The sequence below is a fragment of the Nannobrachium achirus genome (assembly GCF_963921795.1).
Source record: "Nannobrachium achirus genome assembly, chromosome: 10".
Taxonomy (NCBI): Eukaryota; Metazoa; Chordata; class Actinopteri; order Myctophiformes; family Myctophidae; genus Nannobrachium; species Nannobrachium achirus.
The window spans coordinates 39,624,373-39,634,978 of NC_137819.1; the positions used below are offsets into that span (position 1 = coordinate 39,624,373).

A 10,606-nucleotide genomic window follows, 5' to 3' on the forward strand; every position below is an offset into this window, starting at 1 on the left:
TGTGTGTGTGCGCGTGTGTGCGTGTCGCAGCCGCAGGTCTGCGGACAACACCGACGCAAAAAAATTCCTTTAATTAGTTTCGCGCGTTGGCATCTATAGTTTGTAGCTAGAGCTAGCTTGACTTGTTGATTAGCACTGATTTGGGTTTAGACTTTTCTCTTCTCACAGACAGACAGGACAACATCCTGTTGCAGTGTTCTGGAAAATGAAGTTTGACCCAAGCTATTCTTCCCTTATATATTATAGCAACCACTGACTGGTCTAACCTCTGACTGAATTAACCACTTTGAATTTGGCATACCTCTTCGAATAAATCAATCAAAAATAATAATATTAATAATGAAAAAGGAATAATTAATCAAATAAAACAAGCTTGTAGAGCTGCTATTTTGCAGTAATATGAAATAGAGTAGACCTTCAGTGGTCAAGATTGTGCACTGATGCAACTACTTCAATGCTGCAAGTATGTGGCAGCTTGCAGGACATACTGTACAGCTACAGACATATACACGTTTAAAAACTGTTACATAATATTAAACTTTGTTTTCCTGTTTTCATTTTTGACTCAATATTACATAGTTTAGAATAGACATGTTTGCTATCATGTGGCATGCTGATGCCTGTGACCATACCATTTGAACTGTGATTTTCTTGCACATCAGTGTAGATCTCATCAGGTTTTCTCTTTAAATCCACGTCTTTATTTAATGTTCATTGCAGTGTGGCTTTATGGTTGCTTTATTTTCCTTTTTTTTTCAGGAGAAGAAGCTTTGCTTTGGGGGGAACAAAGCTGTATTAGGTATGTATGAATCGGCTGTTTACAGTACACACATACATGCGGTGCAAAGCAGTACAAACAAACATTTTACTTTTGGATGACCATGCGTGCCCACTGAGTGCTGTGAAATAGATCTACAAAGCTGAAGGTTTATAATTTAGGACAATTGAAACTGACAATTCAAACATTGTTTCAGGTATGTCACTGTCTGAGAGCCGTACTTGAACTTGATAAACTTTAGGGGACTCATTTATAAAACTGGTGGATTCCATACAAAAACATTCATGTGGACCTGTGTGGACGCACATGTGCACACACTTCTCCCTTTATGAATCAGAATCAACTTGGAAAATGTGCTTACGTGCAGTCGTGCACAAGCATAATATCCTAATTCCTGCACTGGTAACTTAAACAATTAAACATGAATGGTTCATGCAAATGTGAGAAGCTTGGTGATGTTCTACAATTATTTGGATTTGGAACTTCAGCGGTAAAGACGACAAAGCATATATACTGTATAATATCAATGATAAAGCAGAGACTGGTGAACTTATGTTAAATAACTATGAACTTTCCAAACAAGTGTAGGTTGTCTGTGTGTTTCCTATGCTGCCATGTCATCGGTTGAGCCTGGCCATGAAGCGGCATTTGTCAAAATCATGTTTGCGTGATAACAAATAATTAGTTTATGAAAGGAAAATGTTTTGATTAACTAGTAAAGTGAGTCATGCTGAGTAGGTGTCCTTATTGTGATACGAGATGCAGAAATTTAGCCGATTGTATTTGGGAAATAAGACGTTGCTGCAAATGACATTTCAGTGTTGGCCTGCTCACCCACAGTGCAAAGAATCCTCATGATTTGACGTTTAGTTAGTCAGTAAGATATCTTTTGTAATGAAGAGGTGTGGACAGTTAGTACAGCTGAGCTACAAGAGAAACCTCACCTGCAAGTGCACTTGTGGATATTGTCCTGAGAAGGTTCAACAACACCAACGTTCGTCGCCGCTGTGAGTTAAACTTTATTTAATTTACAACTACTGTAGCAGTGTCGTGCTTTTTAAATGTGTGCACCAGCCCTGGCATTTATATGTTGTACACGTCTGGCTGCTTTGGTCGCTGTTCGTTGTCACTTTGGTGCTGAAACTTGCTCATGAGGAGGTGCGCTGTGCACACAGGCAATGTGAATTGTGAATGAGTTACTTGTGTTCAGTTATTTAAGTTCTGGTGGTGTCTTATTTTCTTAATGTTCTGTTAATCATGGGTGGATGAACGGGTGGGAGTGCATGCCGATGCCATATTGTTGAGGCTGTGATCCTTCTCGTAGCTGACCCCGTTTTGAGTCCGAACCAGGACGCTAAGCTGCTTGTCGTGTCCCCTCCCCTGTCCACCTTTCCTGTCTCTTTGTTGTTCACTGTACCTACTGTACCAAAATAATAAATAAAATATGCATCAATTCAGCCAGACAGTAGATGTCAGTCACATCCTGATATGGGGAAAAACAAACGTTCCGTGTAGAACACTGGTTCTCAACCTTTTCAGGCCGTGACCCACAAAATAATCATATTTGAACGGGGGACCGTTCACTGTTGTGAGGCCTTGTGAGCATGTAGATCGTCTATTTTCACAATTTATGGCTCTAATATTTGACAATTTGGCCAGTATTTAATTTGTCATTTTAGAGGTATTAAAACATCCTTAAAATGTGCAGATACCCTCTTTACACTTAAACTTTATGTTGGTTTGTTTACTGTTGAGTGAAAAAACAATGTTGCACATTAAGCTAATCATCTGGGGACCCTACAAAATAATTTGGGGACCCCCTGGGGGTCCCGACCCACAGGTTGAGAACCACTGGTGTAGAAGAGCAAAAAAGGCAATGTATAGGCATTGCTTTGTGTAGGCATAGAACGCTAACCTTTACAATTAATTGCCCGTATCTTCTGCCAGCCTCGGCTAAAGTTATTGTCCTGCTCTCGTCCACTATAGAGATGGTCATGGATTAAAGTTCAGTCAGTTCAGAAGTTTACATTCCATAGAAGTCAGAAAGCGTGTCACTCCCCTATTTGAAGAGTATTTGAAGTGGTCAAACTAGCAATTGAATACAGGGTATTCCATAAAGCCCTAATGATCTACAATATTTCATAAAGGCAAAGGTTAAAGCCTCAAGCTGTAATTTCTTCAACTGGACGGCTGTATCAGTATCAAAAAGATATCCTAAATAATAAACAACGAATGTCTGTCTGTCACTATGATTGATGTCTGTCTGATATACCAGCATGCTGACATCACTGATTAAACAGTGCCCAAATGTGGAGATAACTGACATCACTGATACTGCCACCATGGTAACAGCCGCATGCTGAGACAATGCCCAAATTTGGAGATGACTTACATCACTGATACATCTGGGTGCTCCAACATTACTTGTGGGACTCCTTCATTCAATCCCTCATATACTGTGCACACCCCATAACCTAAACTCTGCACCTCATTCGGAGCACATGGGTTCGAACGGGCAAGGACTAGTTATAATGATTTTACATTGTGTTGCTTGTTTATGAAAGACAGTGCAAGAGTATGTGCGTGTGTTCTCTTTTCACATTGTTTCACAAATTGCAGATTAGAACTTAGTTTTGGCCTAACAAAATATTTCAGTCATGAGATTAAATCATTGCTTTAATGCGTGGATAATCCAATTAGCCGTCTACCGTCTGCTTGAATCTATGTGAACGCAGCATAATTCCCACTGTGTGTGGGAAATGTTCATACGCATGGGTCAAATGTTTCTGGACAGGTGTGCACGTCCTTCCGTCATCTTTGTTTTCTAGATCCCAACTTTTGTGGGGAAGTGGTGTATGCCTATTTCATGCCCCATATGTGCCTATGCAACAGTTATAAATAAGACCCCAGGCCTGGGGACCTGACCTAGTGATGTTTTCCATAATAATGAGGTTGTGCAGAGCTGTATTAATTGAGTACAACTATGCTCAATGTAGTGGCTTCTAGAATTTTACAGCTTTGGCTAACTTGTGTCTGGTGTACTGTATTGTAGCCTTTTCAGGGATGAGATGATAATAGTTGTTGTTTATCGTCATTAAAAAAATGCTCACAGTAGATAATAGAGATTTAAATTCATAGTGAAATTTTCCTTGTTCATACACCGGAATCAATTAACTTTCTTTGACCTGCAAATTCCGTACTTCTTAAACCCTCTATTGATAAAACAGACCTGTAAAGACTGTATTTGGTGTGCTTTCACTCTACACAATTCCATTCACCAAAAATAGCAGATCTACAAGCTCACAACGCGTTGCACTTGCAACGCAACACGTTGTGAGCTTGTACGTAGATCAGCTATTTTTGGCAAACACATGTTACTTGCAATTAATTTTGTCACAATATTGGATACACAATACACAAACATCTTGTTCACCAAGTTTAATTTAGGTTTCCAAAATCAAGGTTACAGCTTTGTAACCAATAACCTGTCGCTTTGGAAAGCACTTTTTTTTCATATCCCCTGTCCATGTTTTGTCAGCTCTTTCATTGTTCGTTTGATCTCTCATTTGCTATGTTAAACAACCATACTGATTCCTAGTGTGCTGTTATACGCACAGTAGTTGGATGCCGCAAATAGCCAGTCTACAAGTTCACGTTGGTCTACGTAGGGTCGTGACGCGCTGTGAACTTGTAGATCTGCTATTTTTGATGTGCGACACTGGCGCTCAACTAAGTATGAATCAGGCCTACCGGCAAAGATTAACTAGAAGATCAGTTCCCACAAACATACTGTATCATAGGCTCACCTCAGTGGAGCAAGATCAATTGGCCCGGTTTAACCATTGTAAAATCAATAGTCCACCTAGTGAAGTCTCTGTGAATGCTGTCATGCGGTTGGCTCCATGTGAAAGTTCCTGATGCATGACCTTATTAGGCCACCATTGTATTGATTGAGCTTCATTTGAATAGGTCATGGTGTTCATACAAGGATTTCCCCATTACTGATGAAGAATGCTAATTCATCCTTTCAATTTGATATTATTATGTGTCTTAACAATATAGTATTTGATAATGACCATATACTCCTGTCTTCCTATAGGTAAAGCATGAACCCCGTTGCTGAGTGCTTTGTGGACACGCATGCAGCCTGTGTACGGCATCCTGAATCATGGTGTGACAAGATGTTCACCGACTGCATCTCAAGGTCACCCAAGACGAGATGATCTGCCTGCCCTGCAAGCTGGGTTGTAAACCAGACCCACAAAGGTTCTTCAACTCCACCGCTTTGGCCTTTCTGATCCTGGAGCCCAAAGGGATCCAGGTAGTACAACCATTACTCGCACCAGGGCCCTTTTTTTTTTTACTGCCCCTGGACCAGCAGCACACTGTCTGAGATGGTGGTGGACGAGAGAGGCCTGATGAGCCACAAGGAGTCTTATCAGTGAGGATGTTGAATCCAGTGTCCCTTTGCTCCAAAGGACAAAGTCTCACTTAGAGTAGGACTTTGTGGACAGAACCAAAGAAAAACAAAAACAAAAAAAAAACAAGTGAAGTCGGATCAGCCATAGCCTGAAGTTATGGGAAAGAGTAGTGGAAGCTAAGTTAAGTGAATACTATAGGTGCCATTTAAGTGAGCAGCAGAAGTAGCAAGGCTGAGCAAGACAGGAGTACATGTGTGTGAGTGAGAGGGAAGACAGTGGAATGGCAAAGATGCCTGTTCTTGAGGCGGCTACTGGTGAAGGTGGCTGTGAAATGTTTGGGGTCAACAAAGTAATGGGGAGTGAAGAGAGGGCAAGCAGGCTGGAGAAAAATGTCCAGAGTGATTTGAGTGAACGGTGAAAGGGAAGATTTCTAAAGTGTTAGCGAGACCAGCTATGATTTACTTTTACTGATGAAAGACAGAAAGAGCTGGAGTTGGCAGAGTTGAAGGAACCAAGATCGAGAAGAGTTGGGAGAGACAAGGATGGACAGGATTAGGAGTGAGACAAAGTAACAGAGGGGAGGCCGAGTTGTTTTGGACATGTGGAGTGGTGATGCTGGGCATACTGTACTGGGAGCAGGATGTGGAAGTTGGAGCTGATGGGCGAAGGAAAATGGGCAGGCCAAAAAGGCGGTTTATGGATGTGGTGAGAGAGATGCAGGTGGCTGGTGACAGAGGAAGATGCAGAGGGCAAATAGAGATAGAAACAACCCCTGTGTTGACCCCTAAAAGGAGCTGCCGAAAGAAGATTTATAGGTTTGTACAGGTTTTTATTAGGGAGACCTTGAAATGTAAAAGTTTTAGAAACTGACAACACTACAGACTACATACAGCAGCACAGTATGTTTGTGTTAGGAAATTCAGTACCATGTCTTAATTATAATTGTCCATACTCCTTTAAAACATTGAGTGCTCTCTGGACACAATTTGTCAAAATATGCAGAATATGAAGCTAAGAGCTAGTCGGAGACCAGTAAAAGTACTACACTCTAGTTATTTGCTCAGCTAAATGTCCCACAGAAAAAAAAAATATTTTCTATATTGTTTCTCATGTTTTGGCTTTAATTTTGTATTTAACTCTTTCATGGTTTAATTTTATATGTTAGCACTCTTGCGTTTGAACATTTGGTCCTATAATTATGGTGATTTGTCCTTAAATCTTTACTTTGTCCATTTATTGTTTGGTTTAACACAACACATTGTTTATTTATTTTATGTTTTGCTTTAGCTGTCTTAGCTGTACATGCATTTTAAGGGTTAATAAAGTGTAAAGTTCTCATTATCGCTTTTGTTTGTTATTCCTGAGAAAGAAGAATGTTTATTTAGTGTGTATTCTGAAGGTTTTTGTATGTTAATTTTAATTGGCTGGCATTTTGTCTGGCCATTTGGCATTTAGCTCACTAGCATGACATTAACAGCATAATTTAAATGTTTTTTTGTGAGGTGTGATGATATGCAGCAATTACAAAAGCACCATTGCAAATTGCCAACCTTTGAACATGTTTATTTATTTATTTATTTTTGGCAATCTTGACCTCAATGAACTTTGCTGAATAATCGTTAAACATATTTAATAGTACTATTATATTCAATAAGATAACATTATTGAATATATTATTTATCACATGAATACAATCTACCAAGGACATGCATTACCAAACTTACTATATATTTTTGTCATCTCTGTTTCCCTCTATGTCTGTCTCACAATGCATACTGTCAACTTCTCTGTTTGAATGATAGATTAAATAGAAGCTTATTTGACACTCATCAACCCTTTAACTAGGCCATCTGTACACTTTGCCTGGTGGTGCCACCTAATGGTAAGGGTGTAATACTGCAGTCCTTAAGTCATACTAAGTATCATGCTGTGTTGTATCTACTGACCTGCACAGGCAGTGAACCCCTCTCACCCCCTCACATTTGGGCTCCAGGCTGAAAGAAACCCCTCACTTACAGCCATTTCCATCCCCAGTTAATGTGAAACTAGTTCATCATGACAACAGGAACGTTTATTCCTTGTAGGACTGCAAATATCTATTCTATACTTTTCTTAGTGATTAATTGGATAATTGAGAAGAACTTTCTTTTGATAATTAGCTTTTTTAAAGTCAGTCAATTGATGGGAAAATATATTCCGATTTTTGCATTTTGGATATACATTTTTTTATATAATGGACTAAATTGATTAATATGATTAACCAACATAAAGGAGTACTAGTAGTTCTCCCCAAAAATACTTTTTTCCCCAATTTATTACTCTTGCAGACTTGAGTTCAATAATATTTTTTTGTTTTTTGTCGCATTCCTAAGACAATAAATAGATTTGAGTACATTTACCCCCATTGATTCCGGATGGGGACCCAAATGCCCCATCCGGAATCAATGGGGGTACATTTTATAGTAATCAAATTATTGTCTTAGGAATGCGATAAATACAAAAGAATATTATTGAACTCAAGTCTCCCTGGCATCAGTAATCAATAGGAGAAAAAAGTCATTTTGGCTATAGGAATACTTTGCTGTACAACAGGGTTGCACAAAAATAGCATAAATAGACTATCTACAGATTTCTATATGTACGGTCTTTCACCTGAGAATCTGGGATCAAATTAGGACTGCAATTGTAAATTATTTTCTTGGTGATTATTCTGTCGATTCGTTTTCAGAGATTTTATTGTATTATTTTTGTCACAAGTAGCTGATCTACAAGCTCACACCTAGACTAGCTTGTAGATAGGATGTCTCATAGTTTGTTTTTGTGCCCTGATTAAATTGATGAGTTTGATTAATTGTTCACCTCTAGATCAAATTCCAAATATAGCCTCACCTACAGTATGAATGACAACAACAATTACAGTAGATGCCATATAGGCTGCAGCACTCTCTGATAACAGATGTACAGTGTAGCATTCTGCATTTAGAACTGTCTATTCTGAATGTCTAGTGAGTCTCTATGCGTTTGTCTAGCTCCGACTGTTTGTCGCTTAGCCCATTAAAACCGGGAAAGCATCTGTGTCATTTTAGATTTGTGTTGATATACAAGCTCACAGCGTGTCACTCCCTGCCACGCTGCAAGCTTGTACATCTGCTATCTTTGAACATTTTTGAAACAATCTTGAAAGTGTTGGAAAGACGTTGAGAAATTAGTTTGAATTACGAAACAGTAACCAGAACCAAGAAAGCATTTGTAGAATCGGCCACAGTTTTTAAAATCGGGATATCTCTCACATCCCACCGTCTCACATCACTCTTAAGCTCTCCCTCTCAAACACATTACTTATCACAATGCCAAGCACATCTGACTGCAGTCTCTCTCTCTCTCTCTCTCTCTCTCTCTCTCTCTCTCTCTCTCTCTCTCTCTCTCTCTCTCTCTCTCTCACCAGTAACTACTGGGTGAATAAACAAAATAATAATCAGATAATTAGCAGTCGGTCAATCATCCAGCGTTGTTATGGAATTACAAAACCACCAAGGGTGACACATTTGACTGACTCAGTTAGGGGTGCAACAGCTATACTGCTGTAATAGAACTAATCGATTTAATCTATTGTGAAAAATTGTGAAAAAAATACAATCAACTATCGATAGCTAAAATTATCAATATTCGAAAATAGCATGTCTACAATATTAATGCGCAGCGATGTGACATGAAACTGAGCTTATACAGTAGATCTGCTATTTTTGAATAGCCGATGTATGAAATGGGGCTTTGTGGTAAATGTACGTATGTATGTTCGTAATAATAATCTAAATCTACAAGTACAGTACTTGAGTAAATGTACTTAGTTACTTTCCAGCGCTGTGGGTGAATATGTATTCCGTGTGCACCTGATGTCCTGCCCAGTGTTTGTGCTTATAGTCGTACAAAGCTTGGTTGACATGGCAACAAACGATTGAATGGTGAATGTGAGACGTTGCTAGGACAACCGCAGGGTCACAAGGGAATGTGGCGGTGGTCTTTTTTTTCTTCTTTTTTTTATGTTCATTTTTCCGTCTTTACATAGCTGGTGGTGTTCCTGCATAAAAATCATATAAAACGAACCATGTAAGGCCTTATATATTCTCCGTCGTACGACGAATAGCGGAAATATACGATTTACATGACGCAGTGCCCCCACGCCGAGAGCTTGTTGAGAGCTTGTAGATCGCCTATGTTTTGCTATTTCTGAAAAGTTTGGAACCTTTGGAACCTTTACAGTAGGTGTTCCCTCAAGGATTGATGGTCCAGACCTCACACTTGGGCTGGGACATTCCCAGTACAACCAACGTCTTACCAATAAACCAATAATACATTATTGGTATGACCACGCAGAAGTTGACCGTGTTCATTGTGTTAGAGACAGAATTAGAAGGAAACGGATGACAAAAAGGTGTACGTTTGGTAATGCAGGTTCTTGGTAGACTGAATCAAGGTGCATGTTAATCACACACTTTGGTCGGGATTTCAAGCTGGGTGTCCCAACTAAGTCCCTGGGTGTGCAAAGTCTCGACAAAATGGACAAAATCACAAAAAAGTCTCAGTTTTCAATTAAAATAGTCACTTTTTGATGAGATAATGACAATCATTTTCCATTCTGGTCACTAGGTGTGCTAATGCTAACATAATTGATGAAAACACAGGGGGAAAAATTTATTCAAAGAAAGTGTCAAAAGTAACCTACAAGCTTACAGCGTGTCACATCATGACAGGTTTTGAGCATTTAGATCGGCAATTTTTTGTTGTTGCAAATTTGATGTAAGTGATTATGTTTAAAATAGTTAAAGTTAAAATATGATTATTTTGGGGGTTGCGGCCTGAAAAGGTTGAGAACCAATGCCCTAAGTCACCCTAAGTATTGGCCACTGGTTCAGTAGTAAGCCTCGATTGCTCAAGGACACCTCACCACCTCAGTGGTACTTGAGGAATGAGGATCCCATCAAATAAAATCCCTAACACACGGTTCCTTCCTGTTAGGAGCTGCGTGGTTGGACATGAGAATGCCGTGCCCAGCATTATATCTGACATTCAATCTCTGTAAGTATTTATGACCAGAGAACCAAGTAAGCGTCTATAAGAAAATATCTTGGTCACACACACACACACACACACACACATGCACACATTGAATCGCATGCACAAATCTGCATAGATTTTGACAAAATAAAGTATTGTGCAAGAGCTCAGAGAAAAAGACACATACATCATTATACTTGTTGCGACCGTAAGGTCGCAGTTTAGTATCAAAACCTCCACCGGCCGTCCGTCATGTCACTAGTCACACCTTTGCCCTGCTCATATCTCCGCATCAGTATGACTTCACACTGCTGACATCAGCCCTGCTCATATCTCCGCATCAGTATGACAT

General features: G+C 39.5%; 1 long non-coding RNA gene across 1 annotated transcript; it reads left to right on the top strand.

Moving 5' to 3' along the window:
- Positions 1-755: 755 nt before the first annotated feature.
- On the top strand, positions 756-6,540 carry LOC308292522. The gene is made up of 2 exons (XR_013962406.1): positions 756-799; positions 4,878-6,540. It is a non-coding gene; the product is annotated as an uncharacterized lncRNA (long non-coding RNA).
- The last annotated feature ends 4,066 nt before the right edge of the window (positions 6,541-10,606 follow it).